Source organism: Cervus canadensis, chromosome 18, assembly GCF_019320065.1.
Source record: "Cervus canadensis isolate Bull #8, Minnesota chromosome 18, ASM1932006v1, whole genome shotgun sequence".
Lineage (NCBI taxonomy): Eukaryota > Metazoa > Chordata > Mammalia > Artiodactyla > Cervidae > Cervus > Cervus canadensis.
Genome location: NC_057403.1, coordinates 5977077 through 5992064, shown reverse-complemented (window position 1 = coordinate 5992064; position 14988 = coordinate 5977077). Strand labels below are relative to the sequence as shown.

Below are 14988 nucleotides of genomic sequence, written 5' to 3'. Positions count from 1 at the left end.
TTTAAGAAGTGACAAGCATTAGCTAAGCACTTACCGCATGCCAGACACTGAACAGAACACTGCAGAAATGCACAGTACTTGCTAGGGTGGGGGTGGAGGGAACAGCATCAGTGAGGACATCGTTACAGCTACCGTCATCCTCATTATTGCAGCCCAAAGTCTCTCTTAGCGCACACGGACACACGTGCAAAGATGATGAAGAGTCAGGGCCCTGAGCTACACACCTCTTATCAAGCTGGAAGGGATATGTGGCCTGTGGACTGTTGAATCCTCAGCCAGTCTGGTCCCTTCCATTGGCATTGCTCTCACTGCCGCTCTAGCACCTGCAACTCCAAACTGTGCCTGGCAGGGACTCCCACATTCCCTGAGGGCTTCAAGACTGGTAAATCTATTCATGTTATGCATCTGAACATTAAACTACCATGCCAGACCTAGTGCTGGGGACACAATGTCAAATGAGTCAGATAAAACCCCTGTCTGGGTGACATTTTCATCAGGTTGAAGAAGCCAGTATTAATCCAGATATTTTGAAATAAGATCCATTTCACAGGAGAAAAATACCTGGGACTGTGGGAATGGTAGTGAGAGCTCTTGGGATTAGCTGGGGCCCAAGAAAGGCTCAGAAAAAGAGAGAGAGAGGGTGAACTTCAGTGAAGCCAGAACACAGTCCCTATTGCCAATGCAAATTTCCCAGCCGGGACCCTGCTTAGCTGTTTGCTTAGCAAAGGGCAGAAGCCAGGGTCCTTGATCCAGGCATCCTGGCTTCATTCTGATCTCCTCCTCAACCTGGCTCAGAGTTTTTGCTAATAACGATGGGGAGCCTGCTGTCCATCAGGGTCCCCAGTCTTCCTGGCACCAGGGACCTGTTCCGCGGAAGACAATTTTTCCATGGATTGGCGGGAGGTGGTTTGGGGATGATTCAAGAGCATTGCATTTATTGTGCACTTTATGTCTACTACTATTACATCAGCTGCCCTCAGACCATCAGGCATTGGATCCCAGAGGTTGGGGATCCCCGGTCTAAATCTCACACTTAAAAACATTTGGTTGCTCTAGCCAGATTGTTATCAACATCAAAGAGGAAAAGCTGAAAATGAAACCTGGTGGGGCAAAAGGGCGAAGGTGAGTGTTGAATGAACACAGATGGTCAGTGTGGAGACTGGCTCCAGGAGCGCTGTTTGTTTGTAAAAAGAGATAGGGCCAGGCCAGGACTGCCAGACCCCCACTCAGCACCAGGCAGGTCTGGACCCAACCCCACCCTCTGTCAGTAAAGCCCAGCTCCCTCTGTGGCTTCTGCCCTTTTTCTCCCCTTACATTACCTTCTATTTTAATAGCAAGACACAATAAACTATAATATTATCCACTGTATTGAGCAAGCTACAAGCATTTTCTGTTTCAACCTTCACAGCCTTCCTGTGTTGGGAGACATTACCACTCTACTTATTTTACACAAGAGAAAAATCAGAGCTAGAGAAGTGAATACCTTACCCAAGGCCCTGAGTCTTGGGAATATCAGAACCTGAATTCAACCCCCAGTCTTAAAGCAATGCACTGCACTACGTTGAAATGCCAAAGTTTACAAAGAGAGACATTAAGAAATAACCCAGGGGATTAACTCTTAACAAAATGATGTATTTCTTTCCAGTCTTTTTCTTTTTGCCTAGTTTTTTTTTTTCACATACTTGATGTCTGTTTGTATAAGGATATACTTTTGCATCTTGCTGTGATATTCTGAATATATTTCTGTCAGAAACTCTTGGTAACCATAACCATAAATGATGTCACAGTCTGCACAGCACTGAGAAATAGTATAGATGTTTGCATCCTAATTTATTCACACCAATAAAGCCGTGGATATATATTTGGATTATTTTCTCTCATTGTATTTATAGCATCAGGATTATGAATAATGCAGGCAATGGGCATCTTTCTATGTGCAACATAGTTCACTTATCAGAGTTCAAAAGTAACAAATTAAATTTCTTAGAGAGGCTTCAAGCAGGATCCAATTCCCTTCTTAATAAAAACCACACCTTAGCAATTGTTTCCTCAAGCAAGGAAAATAACAGACCTAGCTTATATGTTTTGTATAATTGTTGGGGCACGAATGTGCTTGTGCATGTGCGTGTGTGTGTATCTGACACATTGTAAAACTGAACAGTGTTAGCTGCCGGAGTGACAGTGTTGATCATGGTGAAGAAGTTACACAACAAAGCTTCCAGCGCTCCATTGTTCTCCTACTTAGCAGAAAAGACAGACATTTGCGGTGATTCAGTACCCTTTATGCACAGCCTCTGCCCTAGACACTGTACACATCAACTTTACGACTTCTTACCGTGACCTTGCAAGTAAGATCTTTAGAAGAAACTGGAGCTCAGCGGGAAGGGACTGCTCCAAGATTATATAGTCAGGAAGTGTTGAGCTGCCTTTAAATACAGATCTGATCGCCGAAGCCCCCTTTTCTTCTCCCACTTGTAACCAACCTTTCGTGTCTGAGTTGCACACGTGAACCTGTACTGTATGCAATAAAAACACATTTTTCACTCCTTTTGTTTCATGTCTTACACAATTCTTTCTGCGTGACTTTTGTTGAATATCTCCATCGCGTGTCAGGGATGCTTCCCCTTAGCACCCTACCTTTTCTGACTTTTCTGAACTTTGGCTGTCCCCAGCCCCCACTTCACATTTCCCTCCAGACACAGGAAAGGGTGTGCAGCCTGCTGGGCCTGGCTGTGGTTTATGGGGAGGGAGGCTAGGCCAAGAGGCGCCAGGCACTACTTCAATTACACTTTGCCTGTTCCTAGGGCTTTAATCATGACCTCTTTCTCAATGGATCCTTTCAGAAAGGCCAGGGGGAGAATAGGCAATTGGAAATGCTGGTAGTAATCAGGGTTCCAGACCTCCAACTCCACTGAGAAACATAGCTGGGACATAAGATTCATTAAAGGAAAAAAGAAAAATAAGAGAGACTAGCCATTCCTGAAGGATCTACGTCTGTCGGGGACAGGGTGGAGGGTTACATGGAGATCATAAACAATAAGTGGAAAGAGGAGGTGACAATAATTAGTTTCTGGTTTTAATTAGGAGGTCTCTGAGGCCAGATGTTCACTGAGAAAGAACGAAGACCCCTCCTGAGATACGTAATGAAACTTAGACCCCATGGCTGGGGAAGTGGATGGAGGCGCTGGATTTGGAAGCATCAAGGGCTCCATAGTCTTTGGCCTGAAGCATCCTGTGAATGGGGGGAGGGAGGCTCCGGCATTTGTGTTCTCTCCTGAGCAGTCTGTTTGGCCCAGTCGAGCATGCCCGCTTCTGATTAACATAAGGAGGAGAGCCCGGAGACCTGACTCCCTGCCTGGGCTGTCTGTATCAGGAATCTGGACCTCTGTGCGCTGTCTGGGGCTCACTGTCATGAGCAAACAACAGGTGGAGGCATCGCACCAGTCTTCCTTGGTCGGCATTTCTCACCACCAGGCTCCTGTCCCAAGCAGGGTGGGATACATGGCTGGTTTTCACCATGGAAAGTGGGGGAAGAGGGGGACTACAAGTAAACTTCTACCAACCCTCTCATTTCCCAGACAACTTCCCATCCTGTAATTTATTTGCTGTCAACCAGATCAATTATTGCACCATGAGCTACCAGCTATTAAAGAGCCAAACTCCTAAATAAAGAAACATGGAGATGGACATTTGCCCAGAGGGATGAAGAAAGAAAATAACAGCCATTGTAACAGTAGCTAAAGAACATCCACTGGGCACTTTCTAAACAGTTTCCATGGAGCATCCCATTAAAGTCCCAGGAGAATACCATGGGGTAGTTCTATCCAACCTCCTTTCCCAGAGAAGAAAACTGAAGTTTGGATAATTTACGGAACGTGCCCAAGCTCACACCGTGAGTGAGCGCCAGGGCCAGGATCTGATCCCGGGCAGAATATATTCAAAGAGTGGTCGCCAAGTTCTCATAAAAGGAACTGAAGAAGGACAGTCACAGGGAGGTGAGAACTGGGCAAAAGACCAAGGGTGCTGGAGGTATAAAGAATTACTTTCCACTGGGCCAGGTGTAGGCAAACTTGTAAAGGGTCGGAGAGTAAATATTTTAAGTTTTGCTGGTTATCCAGTCTCTGCTGGAACTATCCAGCTCCACAGCTGTTGTGCAAAAGCAGCCAAGGATGATGTGTAAGGAATGAGTGACGCTGTGTGCCACTAAATCTCCCATTTCCTCCTCCAGGGGATCTTTCCCACCCAGGGACCAACTATGTCTCCTGTGTCACTGCACCGGCAGCCAGATCCTTTACCACTAGCGCCATCTGGGAAGCCCCACTAAATCTCTACCTGCAGAAATAGATGGCACGCACAACCCCAGGATGTAGTCTGCCAATCTCAACTCTAGGCTATCATCAGAAACTGAGACATGAGGGGCTTTGAAAGAGAATATACATCAATACCCTCATTTACAGATTCATACATTAAGGTTCCTAGACTCCAGGGACTGAGATCTCAGAACCAGTATTTTGTTCATTTACTGATAAACTTGCCCAAGATCTCACAGCTGGCAAGAGGCAGTTTCTGGGCTTGAACCTACATCAGTCTAACTATGAAAGTCATCACTGCCTGTTGGATTCTACTGACTCTGTTAATACCAAGTGAAATGAATGCCCAGATGGACCATTTCCCAGCATGCTCCAAAGTTGGGCAGAATTATCTATGGCGAACAATACCACTGTCTTCTTCCCACTAACCTTATGACCATGGACAAGAGACAATTTTCTTGGAGAGCCAACATTATTCTTTACTACCAGATGTGCTGGGAAGATCAGTAACTCTATCCAGACAGACCTTGTTCTGACTATCGGCTCTGAGATCTGAAGTTGTGAGATCTTAAGCAACTGCCACATTCTCCCAGTGATGCTGGCCATTGCCTCCTACTCATGCCTTTCTAAGAGAATGCCAGCATACCCCACCAGCCACCCACAACTCGTCACACACTGTAGAACAAGATGCATCACAGGAATCCTTTTGTACAGCCCTCATCATAGCTCAATGGGCTTGGCCCAAGGTAAATCATTTCACTGAATCAACTAAACTGATCAGTTTCTCTCTCATAAAAACTTGCATTAAGTGGGTATCTTGAGAGTTGGTAGCTGAATCCTCTTAACGGGAGACAGGAGTGTAAGGACCTAGTAGTTCCTGCTCCTGAGGTTCCAGGAGGCACACCAGCCCCAACTTGTGCTAAGGATGCTTGTAGTTCAGTTTTTTAAACTTTTGTATTTTGGACCAATTTGGTTCTATTATTACTTTTTTAGGAGTAAATGTGTCCTAAGACTTCCATGTGTAGTACAAAGGCAACTGATACATACTTAACGAAGTGAGTCCTGATGAGAGCTGATGCAAAGGGGCTGAGAGCATAGATCTGACACACGGTAGGCATGGGGGAAAAAATGTCAGTTCACTCTTGCCAGTCACATTCTGAAATGATGATTCAAAGCCAGTCTCCAAGAAAGGAAATACAACGGCTATATTGGAAGCACAGACCCATGCACATTTAAGAGCAGGAAGGGAGCAAGAAAGCTCTCCTGATCACCTGTGGACTTGATCTAGGAAATTCCCGGCAGCCTTATTAAGACTCTCTTCCAGTTGATGCTGGAATAACCCCAGGGGAGAAGAGCTTTTCCCCAGCATGGTGGCTGGCTGCATTGTCAGATGGCTTTGATTGTGAGGACCCTGTTAATTGCAACGTGCAGCACATGTGGACCCTCTTATTAGTAATGTGCTACACACGGCCTCCCGGCAGTTCTCCCCATGGCTCCTCAGAGTGAGAGTTGGAGCTACAAAGAAGGAAGTACATGTGGTTACAACGAAACAAACCACATGTGCTGGAGTACAAAGGGGATATGCAAAAGACACAAACAGGGATGGGATGCTGAAGCCATAAACACTCACCATCTCGCTTCTCAAATGCTTTTAAGTTTGGTCAAGGAGTCTCTCATGCTTTGCAATGACAGATATATTTTAAGACTGAAGCACTGGAAGATAGGAGAGTTTGCACCCCATCTTTCTTAATCTATTTATTTCTCAGTCAAAACATCTCCAAGTCCTGCCATTGTTTCTCACGAGATAGAGTTTCCGTCTCTGGATTACATTCAGTTTATCAGCATCTTTTTAAAACATGGAATTCAGAATGAACACAACAGTGAGCTGGCCAGGGTTACCACTTTATTTTTCTATCTACCTTGCACTAAGTCCAGAGGACATGGGAAAGAGTCATTAAGCCAATGCAACACCCTCACCCTGTGATTCCAGTGGGTTGCACTGGTAGATAAATAACAACTTGTGAAAAGAGTACACAGTCTTTATTTTACCAAGCACCCAGGAACCTGGCCTGGGGCACAACTATAACTTCATCTCTTGTGACTATCTCCACAAGGCCTCCCTGTCTTCATGGAATATCATCCTATAGTATCTCCTTATATCTCAGACTGTACCGTGATTCCATAACTTACATTTTCTCTGTAAGGATTTGGTCCCCACCAGTGCTTAGATACAAGCTAGTATCCTGGGACTGCCTGAGCTGTTTCTAACTCAAATTTCTGGTTTCTTAATTTGATGCTTTTTCTTTTTGTAACACTCAGGAAGAGATTTTAAACTTTTAAGCAACAAATATGCTATGTCTGGTTATGAAAATTGCCAGCTTCCATATCTCAGAGTTAGGTTTTTAAAAATTAGTTTATTTTTTGGCTGTGCTGTGTGACTTGTGAGATCTTAGTTCCCCAACCAGAGATTGAACCTGGACCCCAAGCACCAAGTCCTAACCACTGGACCACAAGGGAATTCCCTGGAGTTGGGATTTTAATGAAGGCCTAAAATAGGTATAAGAAAGTAAGTTACTAATCAGAATGGTACTTCCTAACTTTATCTGGGTCCATCACCATGCTAAGAATGACCCATATCACTGGTCAATGAATGCTTGTTCACAGATTATGGTCCATAAGGGAGAGCTTGCCTTTGGATGGCAAAAGATTATTGGTGGTTTGGTTTCCTTGAAATTCAAGCCCTAGAGTCATCCTTGGTGCTTGCCAAGAGGCCAGCATGTGCGTCCAACTCAGTGCGTAAGGAACTCAGGAACCCGAGACAAGGTTTCAGTCACCTGAGAGCATTGTCAGTTTCCGCTCCCTTGCCTATTTGCATCTCACCACCTGCAGCCACTGAACCAAACAAGTCAGGCTGAGCCATGCGAAACATTATTTCACTAAAATTTAACTTTCACTGAAGACAGCCCAATCTCACAATGCCTGGCCCAGAAGATTCCTGCAAGGTTGTTTCTCTGTTTGAAAGGGAACAGAAGAGACTACAAAATCTCTAGAGACCAGTATCAGGGGCTTCTTCAAAAAAGTAGCATGGTGGTGTTGGGGGTCATGATTCTAAACTTGAGTGTGAGTCCAAATCACCTACATAGCTCACGAAGCTCGGATCTTGGGGTATTTAGTATGTCTGGAGTGAGGCCTGGGGATCTGCAAGTGTAACAGATTCTCAGGTGCTGCTGATACAGCTGGTCCTGGGACCCGACTGAGTAGCAAGCAGTCATGTAAAGGGGAGAAATGGTTCAAAGTGAAGACTGCATAAGCGCAAGACCTATCACATGGCCTTGGCCAACTCACTTCACCTCTATGAGTTGCCAGGAATTATTGTCGCTATTGCAGCAGCTGCTGCAGCTACTGTTAGCAAAATGTTCAACAGTCCCGAGATCAGTATGTTGTCCCTGCATGCGTGCATGCTCAGTCGCGTCTGACTCTTGGGGACTCCGTGGACTGTAGCCTGCCAGGCTTCTCTGTCCATGGGATTTCCTAAGCAAGAATACTGGAGTGGGTTGCCATGCCCAGGAGGGTTCTTTACCACGAGCGTCACCTGGGAAGTCCATATTATCCCCAGGAATCAGTAAGATAACAGGTGTCAAAGCACAGTGGTGGACACGGTAGAGTTTCAAGCCTTGTTAGGTCCCTCTAGTTTCTCTGTATCCCTTCACACTTGCACAGGTGGGACTCAAGGAAACGATGCTATTGTGAAGTTCACAACACCTCCCCTGACTTCTGACTCAACAGAACTTCTTAATGTGATTTTCACCCTATGAAGGAAGCACACATTGTTCACCACAGCAAAGAGCACGCAAAGCCGCCAGCCTGGCCAGTGGAGACAGGATGTCCCTGTTGTCCCCACATCTGGCTCTCCAGCACAAGCCTCTAATTTTCTGCGGCTCTCTGCTGGCGTCCCTCCACTGCAGGAGAGTGGTGTGGATAACCAGCCCCATCTGTGAGGCAGCTGGGTTCCGGAGGCCCTCCTCCTCCAGGCCTTTGAAGATTCTGTCCATGTTCTGTCTGGAGGTCCCCTATTGTGGCCAGCACCTCTGGTCTCTATTAGCAGTGGGGACAGCATTGATACTTTAAAAGGAGGAAGCAAATGAATATCCCGTCCTAAGATGTGCTGATGCCAGGATGGAGGAGGCAGCCACAGACGAGAGCGTCTCGGACACAGATATTAGCTGAGGTTGGATCCAGAATGGCACTCGTTTCTCTCCAATCAGTGCAGAGCAGGCCGGCATGGTGGATGAATACCAAGTGGTTTACAACTAAACACAGAGCTTGAATTCAAGCTCTGTTAAGTCATGGTGACTCAGCCTGAGGCCAGGTGGAGAAGTTGCAGAAAGGTCTACAGAGGCATTCGAGTAGGATCTCGGTCCTAAATTGCCCCATTATTTTTAAAAGTACAAATAATTAGGAAACTTAACTAATCCAGTATACTGTAGGATATTAAAACCAACTGAGCATTCTAGACATATGGGCTCAAGCACTTCCAAGAGGAAGCACACAAGTTAATTTCTTCTTTTTTTTTCCATCTTTACACTCATCTGTAAAGTGAGTGCCTCCAAAATCCCAAGGTGGCTCACCTGAACTCTTCTCCAATCTGTCTGCAGTATCCATGGGAAGGTTCTGAGTGGACTTTGCATGAAATCAAGAACCTTTCACTGCATTCTACACCTGCAGCATTTGCTGAATGGGGCAAAAACAGTGCCGACCTTTCAGATCATTTTTGAGCAGTGAGGTTCTACCACTGACATTGCTAGGAGTTTGGGCAAGTGGTTTCATCTTGTTGAGCCTCTATTTCCTCATATGTAAAATGGGAATAACATGTTCCTTTAAGGCTGCAGCAAGGGTTGCTTAAGGAAAAATATTCCTGGTACATAGAAAATGCTGAAAACCTACCCGTTAATCCCACTCCACCACATATACATCTTGCTTGAATATGAGTGTTGTTCAAATATGGAGTTTTGCTGAGCTCTTTCAAAGCTGAATGATCAGACTTTTTTCTTCATGGTTATTTTTTAACTAAGAGAAGGTTATTTATTCCAAGGCTCTGTTCAGAAAGTGGCCACAGCAATGGTGTGCTGGAATTATTCAACAACTGACTCCTTGCAGAGGGGGTGATTTGTCACCTTTGCTGAATTCCATAGTGTAAATATTCCCACTGTGGCCAATTTCAAGCTGCCAAGGAGACATCACTGACCTCAGAGTTGAGAAGAGGTGAGCAAATTTGGCTTTTCCAAGCTGCTGACAGAGGATGAGGTGGTTGGATGGTATCACCGACTCAATGGACAAGAGTTTGAGCAAGCTCTGGGAGACGGTGAAGGAGAGGGAACCCGGGTGTGCTGTAGTCCATGCGGTCACAGAGAGTCAGACATGACTGAACAGAACAACACAGCTGGTAAGGGCTAGCTTCCATATGCCAGGATGAGGATGTGATCGTTTGAAGACAGTTACAAGGGAAGGCAGAAAGAAGGAAAGGGTGAGACAAGGCACCCTTGAATGAACGAACGAACAAATAAGCAAAACATAAAAGAGGGAAGGGAAAAACAGAAAGGAAAAGAAAAGGGAGAAACAGATCTCAGATATCATCCCTTCCAATTCTTCCACTTTACAGAAAGGGAGACTGAGGGCCAGAGAGGAGAAATAAAGTTCCAGGGTCACCCCTAAAATCAATGGTGAACTTGGGACACCAGGCCAGGAGCTTACCATTTGTGATTAGAGACCAAACATTCCAGAGGGGAACTAGAATTGACATCTGTAACTGGGCAAATAACATGATAGTTTGAACCAAATAAAACACTGGCCCACAGTTAAATCTATAATGTTATAATGACCTCCCTGGGGAAACCCAATCACTCTGTCACTTCAAATTCAACTAGGGAAAAAGACACAAAGACTGGCCCTCAAGAAGAGCCCATGTGGGTGGAGAATGGGCAGAACGACCTGGCGGGTACCTCCAGCCCCTGATGTCTGTAATTCTGTGATTGAAGGGCCTGCCATTCGGTGTTTCGCCGCCACACAGGAACTCGCAGTACTAACCTACAGCTACGAGCAATTAACATGCACAATCTTGTGAGAATTGCTAAGAAAATCTGGCGGAATGACTCTGTGATTTTTCCCTCTAGCATGTGTTTTGCAAAGGGAATAATTTCTGTTGTGTTTCAGGTTTTATTCCTTGTGATGTCAACATGCATTTAGACCAGATGTTCTAACCGTCTTAGAAAATTCAGGGCTGCAGATCCCTCTTTCCCAAATTGAAAAGCTCAGCATTCCAGTTAATGACACCAGACTCCTGTCTGTCATGATAGCGTGCAATCATTCTGAGACTGAAAGAAAACACTTAGTTTTAGGGATCCCCAAGGGTCAGATCCCCTAGTTGGCCTCAGCTTTCACAGAATTCATGACTCTGTCACTTACAAGCAGTTTATTTTACACCTCTCCTAAGTTATCTAAATTTTCTCCCACTCATTTGTAAAATAATGATAATAAACTCATCAGAAAATTATTTAAAGTAAGAATCTCGAGGTAAGAATATGACAATTTGAATCCTGGCTCTGCTTTAGATAGTGGACTTAATATCTCTAAGCCCGTTTGTCATCTGCAAACAAAACAAAACAACAACAAAAACAAAGGAAGGGTAAAGATACTATAAAAGAGGGTTTGTGGTAAGTTACATAATAGCCATAAAATACTGAACATCATGCCCAGCACAAAGTGAACGCTTAATAAATGTTGGCTTTTAAATCTTATCAATATATTTAATAATAAAACTAAGAACGTGTGATTTCACTATATGGACGCGAACACTGATGCTTAACAAGGAGAAGGGGCTTGCCCAAAGACATGCAGCTAGGATTCAAGCTGGTCTCTCTTACTTCAAGGGTAGAACTTTGCAACACTTCTCACAGGAAATTGTGAGCACATATCCTTAATAATTATTACCACTATTCTTCTTCCAAATCTTTATGACTGGAAATTCCCTGTACCAGATTGTAAGTAGCAGAGCATGAAGAACCTTCCAAGTTCTGAGACAAGCTCCTTAAACATTCTCCAGGCAGCAAAATTTCAGGAAAGCTGGGAGCCAGTTTCATCACTGTTATTTTGTCTTTCTCAAAAAGAAAGGGCAAAAGCCAGGGACTGGGGAGAATTCTCAAGCTTAAACCGATTTCCAGCCATCAAATGACTAATCTCATATTACAGACAAGTTTAGAAAAAAAAAATGGTAACAAGCACTTTGTGAAACCACTGGACTTGTGTCTTCTTCTTGAACTGGTCTAAGCCATTTATTTATAGGGGAGAAAAAATATTCTGATGAGAACCATTTTCCAGTTTGACAATTTTATTTTAGTGTTACTTGATCTACTTGGAAGCCTCCTGGGAAATCAATGCTACATTTGACTTCTCTACATGTCATCGTGTGAGCTATTAGATGGCTAATTTGCTTCACAAGATATGCCAATATGAGAGGTACTCGGTTCGTATTAGGAGTAGAATTTCACCACTCAATGGTCAGATCTTTTACGATTAAGACAGAAGAGCAATCCAAACACAGCGGCCAATGAAAATGCTCCCCAATCACCTGTAATCACTGCTATTGGGTTTCTAATGGAAGTGGTCTCACTTAGCACTGATCATGCAGCTCTAATTTATCCTAAAAATAATAATGTGGTTTGATTTGGAAGTTGAGACTACGGGAAGCACACACACTTTCTCTCTTTCTTCTCCCCTCAATTTTTTCTATATTTCAAGTGCCATAAGGAAGACACCGAATTAAAGTAGACTGTGAAAATAGCAAAATGTGAAAATGAAAACACTGTTTTCTAAGGAAGCTCAGTGAAGTATGCTAGCTTTGGGGTCATATTGTCATCCTGGATTTTAAATTTGTTATTTATTAGCCATGTCAGTAAATGTACCTAAGGCTTGGTGTCCTTATGTGTCAAATGAAGATACATCTGAGAGTTTTTGCAAGGGACAACTGGAATGATGAGTGAATAGCATCACAAGCATGATAGGAATTGCTATCGAATCCCTAAGGGAATATACTGCCTTCACTATCCTGCAGTTAAACAGAATGATGTGGCAACCGGGAACAAGGTGAAACTTAACTAAAAGTTTGTTTTCAGACTGTAAGATCTTGGGGACTGAACAACATGTATTTTTGAATTTCTCATCCCATTATTTAAGAATCAGGATTAGCAAGGGTGGGACAAACCTCAACTCTGTGGTCATAAAACACTCTTCCAGAGACTGAAATAGAGGAGAGTTCCGTGTGTGTGTGTGTGTGTGTGTGTGTGCGCGTGCACACACACACGCATTTGACTCTACCACAGAGGAAGTATTTGAATAAATAATACTGGACTCCACTGTTGCCACAGGACAGAGGGAAAAAAGAGAGAGAGAGAGAAAGAAAGAAAGAAATCCAAAAAAGGGAGAAGTCCTCGTGTTCTTAAATTACCCAATTCTTGTGGGACCAGAGATGAACTGTCTAACTTTAGTTGGCCTTTTGTATCCATTTCATAAAATCTTAAGAATCTCCCTGTGTCCTTCCCAACTGTCCAAATACTCACTCTAGCTATCCTAGAAAATGTGAGAAAAATGTACAGCAAGCATTATGCATCTTGAATACTTTTCAAAGCAAATTCCTTCAAGTCCCTGGTGAAGAATTCAAGGAGGCAAATTAGGATGATCTAGACCCTTCTCCCATGTCTTTATCCTGTCTTCCCCAAGCTTTGCCTGGAGATAGTCTTTGGGGAGGAAAAAAGTCAAGTGACAGAGACTTTTGATGAAAACAAAGAGCCCATCCCCATTAAAAAGGAAAAGATGGGTGTGTTTCACAGGTACTCCAGTCTACAGTTTTCAAAAAGATTTAACCCTTCAAGTGTGAGTCAGGGCCCTGGGATACAGACATAAAATAAGACCCAGAGTGACAATGGCAGAACAGAAGAGGGAGAGAAATCTGAGGGTTAAAAGGCATCTGGAATAGACGCCTAGGTGCACCTATAGGGACTAATTTAATTTATGGGAAACATATTATAAAAAGGGGCTTCCCTGGTGGCTCAGTGGTAAAGTATCTGCCTGCAATGCAGGAGACATAACAGACTTGGGTTCAGTCCCTGGGTTGGGAAGATCCCCTGGAGAAGGGAATGGCAACCCACTCCAGTATTCTTGCCTGGAGAATCCCATGGACAGAAGAGCCTGGTGGGCTACAGTCCATGGGGTCGCAGAGTCTGACACAACTGAGCTACTAACATGTTCACATTCATATTATAAAAGGGCATATTTTATCAACATTCTTTAGATCCTTTGTGGATGAAAAATATATTTTAGCTGTTACTAAGATTTTTACTTTGCTAATCAAACATAACAGCAATGTTTGGCACCATGAAAGGATTCATCTGAATTTGTCATGATAGCTGCTGGTTCAGACACCAAACAGGTAGGCAACTGGGAGAGGGGAGAGGTCAGGTGGGCAGAACTAAGCCAATGGTAAGGCAGACTCCTTAAAAGGTGACCAGCAGAAGCAAATGAAATATTGGTGGTCGGGAAGGTCCCTGTTCTCTGAGTGGGGTATTCCAAGCAAAGCTGGATTTGTATTCATACGTTACAGTAGCATAACAGCCATCGTTGGGTAGGCAATCTGGGTATGGTGGCATCCATTCGTGCATTCATCTATTAATCACTTACTCAATTTTCTACTAAATGAAGTGGAGTACCTACAGTTAGCCAGGATATGGGATGGATGGAAGGGATGTCAAGGTTTGGTAACTGCTGAGGAGTTTGAGCACCAACCCAGCAGACCTGTATTCAGGGAGGGAGAAAACCAGGACTGTGAAAAAGTAGACGCAGCTGAGTGCTGAAATGTGCTCCTCTCCTGAAGTGGAGATATGCACTCCAGGGCAGCAAGGCTAATTCCAGTTTCCCTTTGACGGTGGCAATCAGTTTCATAGGACAGTCTCAGCCTTGATCATCACTGGTATAAAAAGTGGGTGGGACAGGACTTCAGGGCAGACTGAAGGTGATGGTCTTCAGCCCTTGAACCTAGATGATCTTTGGCTGGGCCATGACGTCGATGACAAAATGATACACCCTGAAGCATAAGCCCTGTGAGAATGTCCTCAAGCCTCCAAACTACTACCAAAGAAGAGGCAGAAAAGAGAATAAAAAACCAGAGTGATGTGTTTACAAAGGGAAGTTGTGTGATTAACTATGCCTGCACTTCATTTGCATGACCTTTTGCTTATAGGGGGAAAAATTGGCTGGTGGTCTAGAAATGACAAGGGAAGAAGCCTTGGCACCTAACTGGTGAGATGTTCCAAAGAAGCTGTGAGGCAGAAACAAAGTGGAGTGACAGCATCCAGCCCACTCTGAGTGGTGAGGCTGTGAGGAGGAGAACAGACCGATTAGTGTCATCTTAGAGGTGTTCGCTCTCTCCATTCAGCCGCATAATGCAATTATTTAGTAGTTCAGGATTCTTTTAATTCTGTTTGAAGAACTTAAGAGGTTAAGGGCTTGAAATGATAAATGCATTATTAATGTCGCCTCATAGAAACATCCAAGTCTATAATTTCTGAGGCAGAAAAAAAAGAAAAGACTAATAGGTTTTTACTCACTTTTCCCCCCCTGGTAAATTAAC

At 44.0% G+C, this 14988-nt stretch overlaps 1 protein-coding gene across 1 annotated transcript in view; it reads right to left on the bottom strand.

Annotated features, from left to right (window-relative positions):
* The window catches only part of LOC122421199, a 334893-nt gene that overhangs the window by 216854 nt on the left and 103051 nt on the right, over window positions 1-14988 (bottom strand). The gene's annotated exons all lie outside the window — the stretch shown is intronic.